Genomic DNA, 19,190 nt, shown 5'->3' on the forward strand with positions numbered 1-19,190 from the left:
TTTAACAGCTGTTAGTGTGCGCCCTCCTCCTTAGGCCGGCCGCGCCCCGCCTCCGTCGCTTGGTAACGGCCAAACTCTCGGAGGAGCCCTTGCCCCTTCTCTCCGCTAGGTGACACTAGAAGGTCAGCGGAAAGACAGGTGGCTCGGAGTGTGGCGCCGGCGTCGCGGCCCACAGGACTGGGGCCTTCCTCGATAGAGGGAAACCCTAGAGGCTGGAACGAGAATTGTACATCTCTTCCACCCGGGGTTCTGAAGGTGAGAAACTCTTTCTAAGGAAAAATAATGATCTCGGGGAAGAAAATACACTGAAGTTCATATATACCTTAAAAAAAAGTCACCTCTAAATATTGTATTTTTTGGAAACAGAAAGATTCGGCTTCTTAAATTTTAACATTGAGAAATATTAAAAAAGTTAAACCTCAATAAATGTTGTAATCGTTACCTGTGGACTGTGTAGCTGTTATTAGAAAAAATAAAGAAGGGGGTGAGAAATGGGGTAGGAAAAAATGTGAGAAGCGAGGGAGAGAAAGAGTAAAGAAAGGAGAGACAGATTTTCTAGAAGAAGCAGGGATGGAAATAGCCAAGGGAGAGAGAAGAAAAATTAGTTTTTGCTATGATAGTCGCCACTTTTTGTAGCCCTCTTGGGAAAGTTTTGGTCTTTCCCAGGAGTGGCAGTGTTTTCTACTCATTCTCTGAAACACCATCTGATAGAACGTTCTGCAATGTTGGAAATGTTCTCTATCTGCATGTTCAGTGCTATATATGTGGCTATATATAACAGGCTATATGTGGCTGCTGTTCCCTGGAAATGTGGCTACTTTGACTTAGGAGCTTAATTTTAAATTTTTCATTAATTCAAAGTTAAATAACTACATGTGATTAGCAGCTACCATTTGGACAGTGCAACTCTGGATGATCAAAATCTTGCTCCAGCTAAGACCCAATGTTCTCCTCAGTCTGCACAGGTCTGACATCTGTATTATTTCAGTTGCTTATTTTGGAGGTAGAAACAGATCTGGTAGGAGTTACTTAAAATCTGGTATACTTACCTAACCTCTAGCCACTACCTCCTTTTCCAGGTGAAAAACATAGGCAGATAAATTTTAGGATCCCTGACCTTTCTCACATTCTCTGACAAGGTATTGATATTCTAATGTTTTGAAGTCAGTAGCTAAATGTGTGTCTGGGTATAAATGTTCTCAAACGTATTTTTATTTAGTTATTTACTTAGTTTTTATTGAAGTGTGGTTAACATAAATGTTACATTGGTTGCAGGTGTACCACATATTAGTTCAACAATTCTATACATTATCCTGTGCTCACAATGGTAAGTGTAATCACCATCTGTCATCCAACAACATTACGATATTACTGATACACCCTATGCTGTACCTTTCATCTCTGTGACTTATTTATTTTATAGCTGTAAGTCAAATATATTTTCATGTGATCGTGTGATGGACTGATAGAAGAAACATGCATATTTGTGTTTGGGCATAAAGCATTTATCTACCTTATTAGTAATTTCTGGATGAAAGGGCAAAGTTTAGATCATTCAAATTATATGTATTTACTAGAACATAAACACAAACCAGGGGGTTTTGTCTCTTTTGTTCACTGATATATCCCAGGCCTAGAATGGCACCTAGGACATGCTAGATGTGCATTAAATATTTTTCTTTTCTTTTTTTTAATGTTTATTTATTTTAGAGAGAGAGAGAAAGACAGAACATGAGCAGGGGAGGGGCAGCAAGAGGGGGAGACACAGAATCCGAAGCAGACTGCAGGCTCTGAGCTGTCAGCGCAGAGCCTGATGTGGGGCTTGAACCCATCAACTTTGAGATCGTGACCTGAGCTGAAGTCGGACACTTAACCGACTGAGGCACCCTAGCGCCCCTAAGGTTTATTTATTTTTGAGAGAGGGAGAGAGAGAATGCAAGCTGGGGAGGACCAGTGAGAGGGAGGCAGAGGATCTGAAGCAGGCTCTGTGCTGACAGCAGACAGCCTGATGCGTAGCTCGAACCCACGAACCATGAGATCATGACCTGAGCTGAAGTTGGACGCTTAACTGACTGAGCCACCCAGGTACTCCTAAATATTTTTTAAAAGAGTGTTTTGTTGAACTCTTTAGATTTAGCTCTGAATATTTAGAGTTTATATTATTTTGGGATTGCATGTGTTTATATAAAATTTCTATTGTACAACCAATTGGAGATTATTTTAGATTTACAATTTTGGAATTTACACTGTAACATCAATGGTAAATCAGTGATAAATTATTCCTGAATTTATTAGTATTGGCAGAAGAGTCTGTTGATTGAGTAATTTTAGGGTGGAGTACAGAGAAATAACATCTCAGGATCTTTCTTTTTTTTTTTCTTTTTTTTTTTTCACCTCAGGATCTGAGTTGCTCTTTCTTATTTTTAATTTTAGCACTTAACAAAGTTTTTAAAATAGCTATTTTTTAAAAATACTGTTTTTTGTTATAGTTGAGCAAAAATATTATTTGTGTTGTTACTGTTATATGTTAGTAGGAATCTGTAATACAGAACTCTCAATTCTTTTGAGATCTAGTATTAATATCTAAAAGGTAATTTTCGGGGTGCCTGGGTGGCTTGGTCGGTCGAGCGTCTGACTTCAGCTCAGGTCATGATCTCACAGTCCATGAGTTCGAGCCCCGCGTCGGGCTCTGTGCTGACAGCTCAGAGCCTGGAGCCTGTTTCAGATTCTGTGTTTCCCTCTCTCTCTGCCCCTCCCCTGTTCATGCTCTGTCTCTCTCTGTCTCAAAAATAAATAAACGTTAAAAAAATTTTTTAAAAGGTAATTTTCATGAAGGAAAATGAAATTTATTCACACGTGTCATGCAGATGCCAGTTTTAGCATGGAGACCATGCTAAATTGAAATAGCTTAATATGACATCACTTCAGAACCAGAGATTTCCACATTAGATCATATGATACTAGCAGGTGTCTGTGTTTGGTATTAAAAGAGTTCAATATGTGCTTAAAAATTTAGCTGAGATTGAATCAAGATGGCCATTTGAGAGCAAGTTCTTGCCTCTCCCAACTCCTCCCTTCTTTCCCAAGTCTAAGAATTACAAACAAGTTACATGGGTTCACAAACTCATGTGTATCCATGCACATACTTTGACATTGAAAAACATGAAGGAGTGCTATCAATGGACCAGACATTGTGAGAATCCTTGAAAAAATAGGAAACAGATGGGATTGGACTGAAGGTAGACAGACAAAAGTTGCATAACATAGGCTTAATGCAGAAATGCGGATGGGTTTTGGGGATATTCTATGTACAGAGAAAAAAAACTATTGGTATCAGTAGGGTCCTTGAACAATGTGTGAGTTATTGATTGAGGTACGGCTATAGAAGAGACAGGTGGGGCAGCCTCTCAACCTTACTCCCACTCATACATGCAGTGGATGGCAAAAGGACTTGTTCCTAAAGGGAACAGGGACAGTCCATGTAGGTACTTTTGCTGAAAAGCTGTGATGGCTTTTGATATCTGGGAGGAAGAGGGAGGCCTCACATCTTAAAGACTGATACTAGCTCACCTTGTCAAGCTGCACATGCAACATTCCTCCACAAATCCTTGAGGCAGAATGCAAAGAGAAAATCTATAAATAATATGCATTAAAAGACATTACCTTCAAAAGAGAATAATAAGACACACGTCACTTTTTACAGAAACGTGGAAAGCTATAAAAAGTTAAATAATGTCTTAGAAGGAGCTAACCTAGTATTTTATACCCAGCAAAATATCCTTCAGACATGAAGTTAAGATAAAAATGTGTTTAGAAAGCAAACATTGAGAAAGATCTCCACCAACAAACCCACACAAAAAATTGCTAAAGGGAATTGTTCAGGCTAAAGGAAAAATGATCCCAGATGGAAGCACAGATGCAGGAATAAATTAAGAGCAAGGAAAAAGATAAACACAAGGTCAATATATAAAACTCAGTTGTGTTCCTATATTACAAATATCATCTAAAATTTTTAGATGATAGAGTTTATAATAACAAAACTAAATACTTAGGAATAAATCTAAAATAGTGCAAGATCTCTGCATATCAAACTGTATACTATTTCTGAGAGGAATTAAAGCCTAAATAAATGGAGAGCTACACCAAATTGATGGCTAGGAAGACTTACTAATGCAAACATGTCAGTTCTTCCCAAATTGATGTGTAGATTCATTTCAGTCCCAGTAAAAATCCCAGCCTTTTTGGGGTAGAAATTGACTGGCTGATTTCAAATGTCATGTATAATTGCAAAAGGCCAAGAATAGCCAAGAGAATTTTGAAGAACAAAGTTGGAAGGCCTACTCCTACTATGTATTACCTCTTATTATTAAGACAAATAATGTTTAGAACAAAATGGCATAGCTTTGGCTATAAGATAGACAAATAGACCAATGGAAAAGCATGGAGTCCAGAAACGGACCTACACATATGTGGTCACTTGATCTGTGACAAAAATGGTACTATAGTGCAGTGAGGAAAGGGTGATCATGTCAATATGTTGTATTGGGTCAATTGGATAGTCATACAGACAACAGTGTATCTTAACTAGCTATACATACCCAAACATTAATTTCACATAGACTGTAGACAGTTAACAATAAAGTTAATAAAAGGTAACATTGAAGAATATTCTCATGATCATAGGGTAGACAAATATTAAACTGGACAGAAAAATAACTGATCATAAAGAAAAAGATTGATTAAATTGTATCTTATTAAAATTGAGAACTTCTCTTAATGCAAAGACATCATTAAGAAAGCAAAAAGGCAAGATTCTAAATTTGTTCCCTTTAAAAATATTAGCTATGAACATGTGTTGAATCATTTTCATCAATTTGTACTTTAATTTTGGGAAAAGTGTAGATTCACATGAAGTTGTAGGACATAATACAGAGAGATCCTGTGTACTCTCTAAAGGTAACACCTTGCAAGACTACAGTACACATCATCAGAATATTAGCATTGATATAATCCACTCATCTTCACTTTTTCCCAGTTTTACTTTTAAGCCTATATGTGTGTCGCAATTTTATTACGCACGTGGTTTCATGTTTCCAACACCACAGAGCAGTTCCCTCAGCACAAGGATCCCTCCCATTGTCCTTTCATAAACATTCCGTCTCCTCCCCTCCCACTTCCTCTCCCCAGGATCCTTTTTTTTTAACCATTATTAATTTTTATAATAATCATGATTAAAATAACTATAATTTGAACAGCAGTTCACAGCATTGATCCAAGTAAATAAAATAAATAGTATTTACATTTCTAATAGAAAGTAAAAGTTTGGTAGCTCTGGAGGAACTAATTTCCTTGCTTACTAAGAGATTAATAAACAATGCAAACATTATAGAGGAAAGAAATATGTTTTCACTTTGAAATCTTAAAAAAAAAACGCTTCTTTAGTTGTTTGTATTAATTGCAAGCACTGTACTAATTAGACACTGATTACCATTCCTAAATGAAACTCATTTGTGATAACCATCTTTTTCTTTACATTAAAGAAACAGAATTACATGCTATCTTTTTCTTCATATTAAAAGAAAAAGGTCGTGATCTCATGACTTAACATTTTGAGAAATACCACCAAAAAGACGATACTAACTTAGTAAGTCCCATCAGTCGAGTGCCTGCTTGCCTACACTCCCACCAACACTGAATCCTTAATAATTTTGTCACTCAGACAAAATTTATCTTTCTTTTCTTTGATTATTGATGAGGAGGAACATCTTTTCATATGCTTACTGGCCATTTGCATTTCTTGTTGGGATTTGCGTTTGCCTCTTTTTCTTTTTTTAATGACGAAAGTATAAATAACTACCATCTCATTGTACAAAACTTAAATGACCCACAAGTAAAAGAATAAAGAGTGACACTTTTCTCCATTGCATCCCATCATGTTCCATTGCCCACAGTTTTGTGGACATCTATGTAGTCTCCTTCCAGACATCTCCATATGAATATACATATAATACAAATTCTATTTTTAAATAAATCGGATCATATATATGTACTGTTCCACAACTTGCTTTTCTTTTTTTGTCTCAAAAACAGATCCTGAGATCTTTAAATTTCTTTAATGGTTGAATAGGATTCAATACTACAAAAACCCCATTATTTAATTATTCCTTTATTTTTTCTCTTGCTATTACATTGCCATAGCAAATATCTTTTTCATATATTTGTGTGCTTGTGTGTGAATTTCTTTGGATAGAGTTGTATAAGGTAGATTGTTGGGTCAAAGGATGTGTTTTCTGATAGCCTTCCCAAAGGTCTGTATAACTTACTACTTCCACCAAATGTATGGAAAGTTCTCATTTTCCCATATAGCCTTACCTACACTTGATAACTTTTATCTGATGGGCAAAAAAGAATAAAAGAATTATTTTGCATTTCCCTGGTTAATGGTGAGGTTGAAGTTATTTTCATGTTTATTGGCCATATAGTTTTATCATGAATTGTTTCTTCATATCCTTTACCTGTGGAAGCTTTTCCATTGGGTTATGTGTGGATATATGTTGTTTTTTGTTGAGCATCTCCTTCCCCATCCCCTGGTAACAATTCTTATTTATTGTGGGAACCCATTTCCTGTGGCTTAGATGATGAGTACGTGACCAGGTCTGGCCTTCCAGTGTCCTGCAGCTCCTTAGCCACAGTGATTAAAGAACGGGCATGTGACTCAAGGTAGGCTAAAAAGAGCTCTCAACAGAACTTGTGCTGGGACTGTTGAAAGAAGTCTCTGCAGAGATCCCATGAACTAAGGACTATGGAAGCCTGAATTTGTACCATGTGGAGAGAGTCTGAGGAGAAACCAGAGGCTAGCAGTAATGAACAAGAACTAAGTTCTGTTGTTATTTTTCTGGAGGCCCTAGATCCCACTGGGCCAAAAACCTGCCCTGCTTCTGAACTTTAAAGTTTTGTGAGCAAATAAAGTCCCTTAAGATTATTGAATTTTTCTGTCCTGATTAACATAGGTTATTTGTATTTTCTTATTGATTTCTAGAAAAGCTTGTGATTTAAAATTCTAGACTTATACTTTACACATTGTATAGGTTTTTTAAAGAATGTTTATTTATTTTTGAGAGAGAGACAGAGAGCACAAGCAGGGTAGGGGCAGAGAGAGAGAGGGACACAGAATCCGAAGCAGATTCCAGGCTCTGAGCTGTCAGCACAGAGCCCGACATGGGGCTCGAACTCACAAAGTGTGAGATCATGACCTGAGCTGAAGTTGGCCACTTAACCAACTTAGCCACCTGGGTGCCCCTACACAGTGTATAGGTTAATAAAATTAGCATGGCCTTCCAAAAAAAAAACCAAAAAAGGGCACCAGGTATTTAAATCATAACATATTTTAGTGGCTTACCTATATTTACATACTAATTGAAACTCTCAAAGACCAATTCACGTGACTATTTTAAATATATTAGTAAATATTTAAACTAGAATTTCTACTTGAAAATAAACTAGAAATTAAACAAGCATTTAAACTAGAATTAAACTAAAATCTCTGTTCTAGCATCTACTGATTATCTTTTTTCATTCAGTTTGTGGTCTTTTTGGTTATTGGCATGATGAATGATTTTTGGTCAAAACCTGGACATTTTTTAATGTTTATTCATTTACCTGGAGAGGGAGAGAGTGCATGTGCACTCCCAAGCAGGTTCCGCACTGTCAACACAGAGCCCATCGTGGGGCTTCATCTCATGAACTGAGAGATCATGACCTGAGCCAAAATCAAGAGTTAGATGCTTAACCGACGGAGTCACCCGGGCACCCCCAAACCTGGATATTTTGGGTGTTTATAAGACTGTCTTATTTAAACCTTCTGTTTTAGCTAGTTCACTCTGACACTGCTCTGGCAGTGGAAGTGGGGCTCTGCCCCATTATTGACAAATGACAATAGAAATCTGGTTCCTCACTTGGCTTCCGTTAACACTGGAGGGGGTGAGGGAACAGCATTGCTTGCTATTTCTGGCATGGTGGTGGGTCAGAGCTAGCTTCCTCCAAATTTGGGATATATAAAGCAAAAAGAAAACTCAGGGAGTTCACCACTATGTCATTTCTAGGGACCCAAGGTCCCTAGCCAGTCTGCCTTCTCTCCACCTTTTAGAGTTTTCTTCCTCATATACATATAATGTCCAGGGTTTTTAGTTGTACTTACTGACAGGAATATGGTAAAATATATCTATCTTCTCTAAAGTACGGGTATAACTTATTATAGAAAGGAATTGCCAGTTCCTTCACGCTGTTGTAACTAGAAGGCCCTCTTTCTTCTTTTGTTTCTGAAATTGTTTTTCCTTCTCTCTACTTTTATATTTTCTATCACTGGTTTAATTAATAATCATTCTCAATGATATAAGTTAAAAAAATGTAACTCTATTCAAAGCATTCAAGTTATCTGTCGGTGTGTAACAAACCATCCCCAAATTGGATGGTACAAAATTACAACTATTTTAGGGGCGCCTGGGTGGCGCAGTCGGTTAAGCGTCCGACTTCAGCCAGGTCACGATCTCGCGGTCCTTGAGTTCGAGCCCCGCGTCAGGCTCTAGGCTGATGGCTTGGAGCCTGTTTCTGATTCTGTGTCTCCCTCTCTCTCTGCCCCTCCCCCGTTCATGCTCTGTCTCTCTCTGTCCCAAAAATAAATAAAAAATTAAAAAAAAATTACAACTATTTTATATTGTTATGGATTCTCTGGGTCAGGAATTTGAACAGGGTACAGCAGAAGTGGCTTTTCTCTGCTTCATGATGTCTGGAGTCTGAGCTGCCATGACTCAGATAGTTGGGGGAGACTTTCATGGCGGGGGTGCAGAATCATCTGTAGGTTTCTTCACTCACTTGTCTGGTATTTGGGATGGGAATATTTGAAAGCTTGGCTTAGTTGGGACTATTAACAGCAATGCCTGCATGTGGTCTATTTTTTTTTTTTTTAATGTTTATTACTTTTTGAGGGAGAGACAGAGTGTGAGCCGGGGAAGGGCCGAGAGAGAGGGAGACATGGCGTCTGAAGCAGGCTCCATGCTGTCAGCACAGAGCCCCGGCACAGGACTTGAATTCGTGAACCATGAGATCATGACGCTTAACTAGCTGTGCCACCCAGGCACCCCATGCATGTGATCTATTCTTATGGCTTACACTTCCTCTCAGTATGGCAGCCCCAGGATAGTTGGACTTTTTAAATGGAAACTCAGGGCTTCAGGAATGACTGTTCTGGTGAGCAAGGCAGAAGCTGCAGAACCTAGTCCGAATTCACCTCAAAAGCCATGTCGTGTCTCTTTCACTGTACTCTGTTGGTTGAAGCAGTTATAAGCCCATCCAGAGGGTATATGAACCCCCTACCTCTGTATGGGAGGTGTGTCAAAAACTTTGAGTCCAATTTTTACAATTGCCACAAAAAGGATATGAAACTTAAATATCTTGTTATACAAAGCATATATGTTTAAGAAAATGTAAAAATTTTTTAAATTCAGTGTCTTAAAAAATTATTTTTCTTCTAATATATTAAATATTATTTGCGGGGCACCTGGGTGGCTCAGTCAGTTAAGCGTCTGACTCTTGTTTTTGACTTAGGTCATCATCTCATGGTTTGTGGGTTCAAGCCCCGCGTCGGGCTCCCTGCTGGCAGTGCAGAACCTGTTTGGGGTTCTCTTTCTCTCCCTCTCTGTCTGCCCATCCCCTGCTTGTGTGCTCTCTCTCTCTCTCTCTCTCTCAAAATAAATAAATTAATTAAAAAGTTTAAAAACATTAAAAAATTATTTGCTAAATGTAAAGGCAAGGCAAAAAATAATAATGAATATCAAATTTTAATTTTATTTAAATGTAAGTTTTATTTAAATGTAAATGTAACTGTAAGTCAGTTTTTAAAAAGTTAATTAAGTCTTGCTAAATATTTCTGTAAGCCTGAAACTATTTATAATTGTAGTTTGTCAATGAGAAGAATAGGCATTGTGTCTCACATAGGTTATATCTAGACTTATATGCATACAAATTTAGGGTATAATTATCAAGTATATATGTTATATAATATTTAATTCTTCAGCTGCCTGTACAACTGTTATAAAAACTGTACTAAATTATGAATGGCGGATATGAAGAGTTCGAGAAAACGAATACTTTGCTCTATTGGCAAATATTTCACTATTCAAAAACTGTATTGCAGTCATGGTATTTGAGAGGAAAGAATTATAATCTATTTTTCCCTAATTATTTTCCAGCTCAAATCCTCCCCACACTATGAAATAATGCCCATTTCTTCTTCTTTTTTTAAAAATGTTTATAAGTTTATTCATTTTTGAGAGAGAGAGAGAGAGAGAGAGAGAGAGAGAGAGAGAGAGAGAGAGACAGAGCATGAATGGAGGATGGTCAGAGAGACAGGGAGACACAGAATCTGAAGCAGGCTCCAGGCTCCGAGCTGTCAGCACAGAACCCGATGTGGGGCTCAAACCCACAAATTGTGAGATCATGACCTGGGCGGAAGTCAGATGCTTAACCGACTGAGCCATCCAGGTGCCCCAACAATGCCCATTTCTGATATCAGCAGTGCCTCAGTCTTCAATTCTTCATTTGGATACAGTCATCTTTTCTTTCATGGACACAAGAGAAGGTACATGGCACAGTGTTTTTCTGGAGCCTGAATTGTGTGAAGCACAGCAGCAAATGTAGAACATTGTGAGTTGCCCAGTGCCATCACTGAGCCCCTGGTCCTGAGTGACAGAAGTGACCATGTAATTTTCACTAAATTTTCTGGTTTATGGGTCCCTGTAGGATGCAGGACTAGGGCAGGGGCCCCTTGCCTGGGTTTGAAGGTGGTGCCACTTCTCTGGGAGCATGAACTTTTAAATTTTGCCTGTCTGTCTGGTCACTCTCACTGCTAGCTCTAGTTCAGAGTTTATAATCTGGGAAGCTTTCAAGAACATAATATTCCTTTAATAGTGTTTCCACAGTAAATTATGACCATGTTAAGGTTCAAAAGTTGATGGAATGCCAGTTTGTTCCCTGGAGTGCTTGGTCCAAGGAGTCCAGTCAAATGGTGGGATTTGTTTGGACAAAATGTGGAGCTCCAACACCTGGTGATGTGATCACACTTGGTACTCCCAAAGTTTCCTGACTTTTAGATTTGAGTTATAGTTTTGGTACATTGAATTTTCTTATTTATTTGAGGGGGAAAGGATTCATTTAACCAAGAGAAACTCTTAATCAATGAGCCTTGACAACCTCCAAAAGGTGAGGCCTCCATTTAAATTTACTTTCTAGAAATTTCTTCTCTATATCTGAGAATTATAGTAAGAATTCAGTCTAGAGATGACTCAAGATCTTTGCCTCCTATTTGCAAGTTGTCTAGGAATTTCCTCTGGATAACCTGTATGCAATTCATACTTCATAATCATAAAGATTTATTTTAATTAATACCCATTTCTTTGTTGAAAGATTTCCTTACTAGTTAATCATCCATAAGAAGGACTCAGAATGTGTTATAGGGACAGTGTAATCTCTCTAACCCCTCTCTCACCATTTATCGGTCAGATCAATATTTATATTCATATCAATATTTATAATTCATTTAAGTACAGGCATTTCCTTCTATTTTAAACCTAGAATCTGTTGTTACTTTTCTCATGGCTGTTTACAACTAATTGTGAAATAAAATAACTTGTCCACTCACAGTTAAGGAAATCTAAGATATTAGCAGGCAGGTAGTAGACATATTTTTATTTTGACTGGGGCTCTCATAGGAAAAAACTCTAAAGGCTTGATCTATAAGGGAAGCAATCTTAGAGTTCTTTCTAAGTCAGTCTGAATGTACATAAACTTTGTTTAAACCAAAAGCCTGACTTATGGCCCACCAAGCATACATTATACACCTGCTTTGTAAATGAGTAGCCTAAAGGAAAACCATCTTGTCCTTAAGATATGGATCAACATTCCTACCTGCTGAATTCCTTGATGTTAAAACTTGTGATCCCCGCCTATATGTGCATCTATAATCTTTTGAGATTTTAAAAGATGTAAAAAAGGGCATAACCCTGCAAAAACTGTTCATTCTCTTGAGCACTTTCTTTCCTGTGATGAGTGTGTTCCCTGGGCAGCTGTCCTAACTTGAATAAAACTCTTTTTTTTTTTTTAAATTTCAGAGATTCTAAAAGGTTTGTTCTTGTTCATTTTGTATTGACTGCAGCACCCTAAAATTAACATCAAAATAACATTATCTATCTATTTGATTACCCCTAGCAGTCTGATGCCAAAACCCAAATGAATTTAAAATTTCCATATTTGGAGTGACAGTTGTATAAATATCAGAGAAGTCACATAAACATTCTGTGTAAATTAGATTATTTGAGTATTCATTCCATCCCCCCCCCCATTTTTTTAATGCTAATGTAAGTTTTTGTTTAGGTATTACAAACTGGAGCAATCTTTAACAAGTTTAGGAATATAAAAATAGTAGCTTACTAAGGCTATCTAACCACTGAATATATTTAATTTTATTTGAATTCTCAGTTCTTTCCCAGTATTTCTCTCTCTCTCTCTCTCTCTCTCTCTCTCTCTCTCTCTCTCTCTTTAAACACGTATTAGATATTCTAGCATTTTAAATAGGAGTTCCTACCAATTAATATTTCAGATAAACACAAATATGGACAGTGAAAATTACCTACATGGAAAATGGCTTGTCATATTCTAGAGAGTTTTAAAAATTAGTTCCTTTAGCCTTACTGGGAGGTGGATCTATGCAAAAACTTTCTTTCCTTGAGTGGTGAGCCTGAGCTGTTAGGCTTCTTACCAAAGTTCAGGAGGGCAACATCTATTTTCTCAAGATGGTGTGATAATGGGGTATTATAATGTTCCTGGTGTGAAGCAAAGAGATAACAGCCAGAAGCCTAATTAAAAAGAGTTGACTTGCTTTAAGGAAAAGGGCAAAACCTTTTCCTTCCCTCTACTTTTAAATCTTCTGGCTCCCACCCACACGAAGACTTAAAACAATAGAGCCAACAGTAAGAATGACACCTTTATGTTAACTCTTATGAAATATCTTCTTTTTGTTTTCTTAATGAAACATTTGTCTCCATCTTCCTCTGCCTTCTTCCTGTGGGTAACAGCTGACAAATGCTTGTTTTCCCAGTGGTGGTACATTAAAAACAAACAAACAAACAAACAAACAAACAAACAAACAAACAAATCCCATCTCTTCTCCCTTAAAGTTCCTTTTGTTAAAAACTTTAAGCCAGCCAAATGAGGGACTACACTGTTACACTGTTAGGGATCTTAAGGCAGTAAAGTTTGATAGCCCTAAAGGAAATATTGTCTTTTGTTTCAAGATTTTTTCTGGGTTGGTGATATCTTAATTCCTGATTTGTAACAAGGCAGAAACTCTGAAATCCCCATTTAGGAACAATAATTATGATTTCATTAATTCATTAATTTCTTGGATTTGATGATTTCACATAGAAGATGTTCTGTCTAAACTTAACAGAAAAAGTCATGGGGGAGGGGAAAAATAGTTACAAACAGAGAGGGAGGGAGGCAAACCATAACAGACTTAAATACAGACAACAAACTGAGGGTTGGTTGGAGCGGGGCTCGGAGGAGAGGAGAAAATGGGTGATGGGCACTGAGGAGGGCACTTGTTGGGATGAGCACTGGGTGTTGTACGTAAGTGATGAATCACGGGTATCCACTCCCAAAACCAAGAGCACACTGTATACACTGTATGTTAGCCAACTTGACAATAAATTATATTTAAAAAAAAAGAAGATGTTCTGCCTAGCACTCCTTACTATAAACGAATGGTATTTTGTCATTAGGCCTATTTTCTACGTTACAAGGGAAGTGAAAAGAGAAAGGACAAAGAAGTGTGATCTTGGGCATAATTACTGGATCATCAGAAATGTTGAATCACATAAAGATAAAAGAGGAAGTGGTTAAAAGAGTAAAGCACACTGTCAAAAATAAAAGGAAATAACTACTGAAAAGAAATGACTGTCAGATACTGATATGCAATTAATTGGATGTAGTTTTTTTGGTGAGGGATTAGTGGTAAGAAAATAATTGTATGAAAATACTGTTAGTTATTTATGCCCTGTTTCATTTAAAAAAATGATGGTGATAGATATTTGTGTGAATGTCTTCCTAGTAGAAAAAAACACAGTGTAACACAATAGTGGCCTTTCCTTCCTGAGTGTGTTTAGAAGTGACGTTGCTTGTCATCTGTCTGGAACAGGGAGGGTATACTAACACTTCACATTTGTTTTATTTTTTTATTTTTTTAAATGTTTGTTTATTTTTGAGAAAGAGAGACAGACAGAGTGTGAGGGGGAGAGGGACAGAGAGAGAGAGAGGGAGACACAGATTCCAAAGCAGGATCCAGGCTCTGAGCTGTGAGCACAGAGCCCAATGCGGGGCTTGAACTCACAAACCGTGAGATTATGACCTGAGCCGAAGTCGGACATCTAACCAGCTGAGCCACCCACGTGCCCTAACATCTCACATTTGTAATTACAGAGCATTTCACATTCTTTGAATTTTTACAATAACTTCATTAGATTGATGCCTTAACAAGGAAACAGCCTGAACTAAGTGACTTGTTCAAAGGGGCATCGTTCCTAATTATTAGAGCCAGAACTAGAACTTAAATCTCTTCTCAGTTAGGTAGTGCTTGAACTCATTTCTGCTGCTTGAACTCACAGATAAGTTTACCAAGGTCCTTTCCAGTCACAAGGTCTTTTCTTTGGTTTTAATAAATATACAAATGTATCACATTATGTTTATAGTCAGACAGTGCTTTTATAGTCACATAGTGTAATATTTTAAAGTCAAATGTGCTTTTAAATATAGGAATTTGGAAACAGTGGAAGGCAGATGTGCTGGGCACTCTTGGCTCTACAGATCTGCTGTTCATTCTCCTCCACCCTGCTCTGTGTCCTGAGAGTGAACTGCATCCCTGGGCTTCTGGTTAGGTTCAGCAGGAGATGGGAGGGTGGGGAGAACAAGGTTGGGTATTTATTCCTCAGCTTCTTTCCCTGCTGGGCCAGATTGGCATTAGCTATCCTCTTTAACTGAAGGTGTAGCCGACCCTGTGGGGCCCCCACCCATGTACCCTCAGTCCTCACCACTCTTTATACATGGTGGTGGCTATTTCCTGTGTAAACACCTGCCACTTTCTGCCTGAGACCTTTTTCTGGCCATGGAAGCATGCACAGCCCATGTACAACCCAGTGCAGTTCAGTGGTGCTGGACAGTTGATACCCCAGGGAGCAACTCTTAACCAATGATATGTGGGAATTGGTGAATTAACATTGCAGCCTCCTTTCCCCTAGTTGGGAAAACTCTGGGCTGTGGTCTTTACCATCTCCCAGGGGTTCCTATCAAGACTGAGCCCTAATTGCACTCAGTGGTGATCTACTAATCCATTCACCTGGTATTGGCCTCCTTCCCTGTCCTGTCTCACTTGCCCATCTCCTTCCAGTACCTCCTGGGATTGCCTCCTAAATAAACTATTTGTGGTGGAATCTTAGCTTCAAGGTCAGCTTCAGGGTGACTTTAACCCAATATAGAAGACATGGTTCTTGTCAGGCAGCCATCTCCTACAGCCACAGCTTACTCTGTGGGTTCCAAGAACCTCTTCCTTCCTCTCCTTGACCTTCAGACCAGATTTAGTCATGGATACCCATTGTTGCTAGCCCCAAGGTGATTCACCACTCTATGTACACACAACTGCAAATCAGGCTGGGCACTGTAATCTTTATGCTGGGTGGCTAAACAATAGATATTGTTTTAGTTAGGAAGAAAATTATAATAAGAAGAGCGAACATCTTACCCATCTGCCACAGAGGCACACTTCAACTTCAAAAAATTTTTGAGACAGACTGTGAGATAATTAAAGATTTAAAACAACACTAATCAGGCCAGCAATGATTACAAAGCAATGGCTACCACCATAATGTCAATTAAAGCATCAGGGTTATCTATAGGTTGCTCTTCAGGATGATTGCTGTTTGAGAAGATCTGGCTCTGCTCTGGCTCTTCTTGGAGGCAGAGTTCTTTCAAAGTCTCTGCAGTGCCAATCTGATGATGTGCTAACCTAATACTCTTAGTTACAGCAAAGCTGCTCCCACACCCAGCAGCCTCATGTACTTAGTTTCACATGTCAGGCATTGCTGTGACAGTATTTATTCTCAATTGTGGCAAAATAAGTTTTTTTTACACATCAACAAAAATTTGGAGGGATTTGATTTCTTGAGAACATGGGGGAAAATCCCCATGTTACATATGTTAGAGGAATGAAATGAGTAATAAATAGTCCCTGCCCTCCAGAACTCCAAGTCTAGCAATGGAGGGTGGGGTGAAGACTGAAGGGAAATTTGGGGTGGGAAGAAATCACCACCAGTATTAAGTGGTAGAATACTTTAAGATGTTAATTATTGTGGGTGCCCAGTCCTACCCTGGCTTGTTGAAATTACACAAGGTGCTCTGAAACCTAGGGTAATGGGGAAGAAATAAAGGGGTACCCTTGAGGGCTAGGAAAGAACAGAAATTCTGGAGCACTGGGAAGGGGATGGAGGTTGGTGGGCCATGGGTAGTAGGGGCCCTTGCTTATTCCATGGTTGTGTCCTGGTTGTTAAGACCTCAGAAAGGGTCGCCTTATGGCACCTTAGGGAGGCTCCACTCTAAGTACCAGGGCTTCTAGCTGAGGCACAGCCCCTTTTCAGCCCTACCCCACTCATGGTTAACATTGGAACAGATAGCCTGTCACATTTCAAGGTTGGGCAGTGAGAATAACAAGAGGTTAAGGTAGGTGAGAGATTAGAAGTCCTTCCACAATTTTCTTTTCATTTTTTAAAAATTTTGTTTATTTATTGGGAGAGAGAGAGGGAGGGAGGGAGAGAGAGAGAGAGAGAGACAGAGAGAATAATGGGGCACAGGCAGAGAGAAAGAATCCCAAATAGGCCCCACACTGTCACCACAGAGCCCAACTAAGGGCTTGATCCCACGAACCATGAGATCATGACCTGAGCTGAATTCAAGAGTAGATGCCTAACTAACTGAGCCACCCAGGTGCCCCACCTTCCCCCATTTTCTGATACATGCACTTCTGTCAAATTCTGGTATAAACCAGGAAGGTAAGGGAACCTTAGTAATGATTGTGATGGGCTTTCTTGCCAGCTCAGAGGGTGCTAATATTGGACTTAAATTTATGTAAAGAAAATAAAGATAAGAAAAATGTTTGGATACCTAAATGTCATGGCTTAAGATTGAATCTGTTCCATGCATATGTAAGACAAAAAGTAGAATATGACAAGGGTTCCACAGGAGGCCAAGCATTATAGCATAGTTACAATAAATCATGGCATATTTTTAGCTGTTTGTGAGGACTGCAGTCTCTCTCTCTTTTTTTTAAAGTTTATTTATTCATTTTGAGAGAGAGAGAGCATATGCAGGAAGCAGAGAGAGAGAGTGAGAGAGAGAATCCCAAGCAGGTGCTGCACTGTCAGTGCAGAGCTGGACGCGGGGCTCAAACCCACCAAGGGTGAGATTATGACCTGAGCCAAAACCAAGAGTCAGACGCTTAACCAAGTGAATCATTCAGGCACCCCACTGCAGTCTCGTTTTCACAGTTTTGATTTTTATTCCAGGCTAGTGCAGTTAAATAGAGGAGGGGGTATAATTATTTTCCTCACTGATTCTGTTCCAGCTTGCTCCGTTTCGTAACACAAAGTGTAGTAACAAATAATTGTACATGTGGTAAAAATTTATGTGTTAGTCAAGTATTGATGAAGTATTTTCTGGTAATTCTGTCTACTTTCCCCTAATCATTATGTATCATTTGAGAATATGCATCATATTCTGTAAAATCCATGTTATCCATCTTCTAGATTATAGAGGCAGAAAAAAACTGTTTAGTTTGCAAGGCATTATGGCACAGAGAGTGCACATCCCTTTGCTCCCCCATCTCCTCCTCCCACAGACACCTTTCTTAAGCGGCAGCTTTCTCTTTGTCATTCCAGAGGCTTCAGAGCAGAGACCTCTATGCAATTTCTGTTTTTCCTCAAGAAATTATGGCGAACAGTCGAGTGGGTAGGCTTAGAGACATTTTCTATATATAGTCTGTGTATCCTTGATTTTAAAACACTTGATAAAAACAGATTTGTAATGTTTTGAAATTCAGAATGTGTCTTGCAATCAATGTCAAAAGAAATCTGTCTGTTTCCAGGCAGAACTGTAAGTTTTGCTGTTTGTCATTGTGCACGAGCATGCCTAGTGTTGTGTGGAAAGTATCTTGCCATCTGGTTGCCAACTCAGATGAGTTATTTGTAACAGTACTTTATGCAGGTGAATTTTATTTGTACATTTTATTTTATTTTATTAAATAATTTTTATTTTTTACCATAGGTATTTGCATCTTTTTTCTTTTTATCTTTTCACTTATCTCCTACCTCCCACCCCCACCTCTGGCAACCACCAGTCTGTTCTCTGTCTCTATGGGTTTGTTCTTGGTTTTGTTTTAGATTCCATATACACAGGAGGTCATACAGTATTTGTGTTTTGCTGTCTACCTTATTTCACTTCACGTAATGCCCTCGAGGTTCATCCATGTTGTTTGTTACAAATGGCAAGATATAATTCTCTTTTATGGCTGAATAATATTCCATTGTGTGTGTGTGTGTGTGTGTGTGTGTGTGTGTGTGTGTGTGTATGCACATCTTCTTTATCCATTCATCCACTGATGGAGATACTTAAGCTGCTTCCATATCAAGGCTATTGTAAATGGTGCTGCAATGAACATGGGGGTACAGATATCCTTTTGAGGGTATCCTTTTCATTTTCTTCAGATAGATAGAAGTGGAATTGCTGGATCATATGGTAGGTTTATTTTTTTAATGGTTTTTTTAAATTTATTTTGAGAGCGAGAGAGAGAGAGAGAGCGAGCAGGGGAGGGGCAGAGAGAGAGGGAGAGAGAGAATCTAGAGCAGACTCTGCACTGACAGACCCTGACGCAGGGCCTAAACTCACAAACTAAGAGATCATGACCCGAACCAAAATCAAGAGTCAGACGTTTAACTGACTGAGCCACCCAGGCACCCCAGTAGTTCGGTTTTTAATTTCTTGAGTAATTTCCATACTGTTTTCCATAGTGGCCGTACCAATTTACATTCCTACCAACA

General features: G+C 38.6%; 1 protein-coding gene across 1 annotated transcript in view; it reads left to right on the forward strand.

Moving 5' to 3' along the window:
- Positions 1 to 57: 57 nt before the first annotated feature.
- ENTPD1 (ectonucleoside triphosphate diphosphohydrolase 1) overlaps positions 58 to 19,190 on the forward strand; it is a 131,035-nt gene continuing 111,902 nt past the window's right edge. The window contains exons 1-2 of the mRNA XM_045040492.1: positions 58 to 255; positions 1,276 to 1,327. The gene's annotated coding sequence lies outside the window, so the exon portion shown is untranslated. The remainder of the gene's footprint in view (positions 256 to 1,275; positions 1,328 to 19,190) is intronic.

This window comes from Felis catus, chromosome D2 (genome assembly GCF_018350175.1).
Source record: "Felis catus isolate Fca126 chromosome D2, F.catus_Fca126_mat1.0, whole genome shotgun sequence".
Taxonomy (NCBI): Eukaryota; Metazoa; Chordata; class Mammalia; order Carnivora; family Felidae; genus Felis; species Felis catus.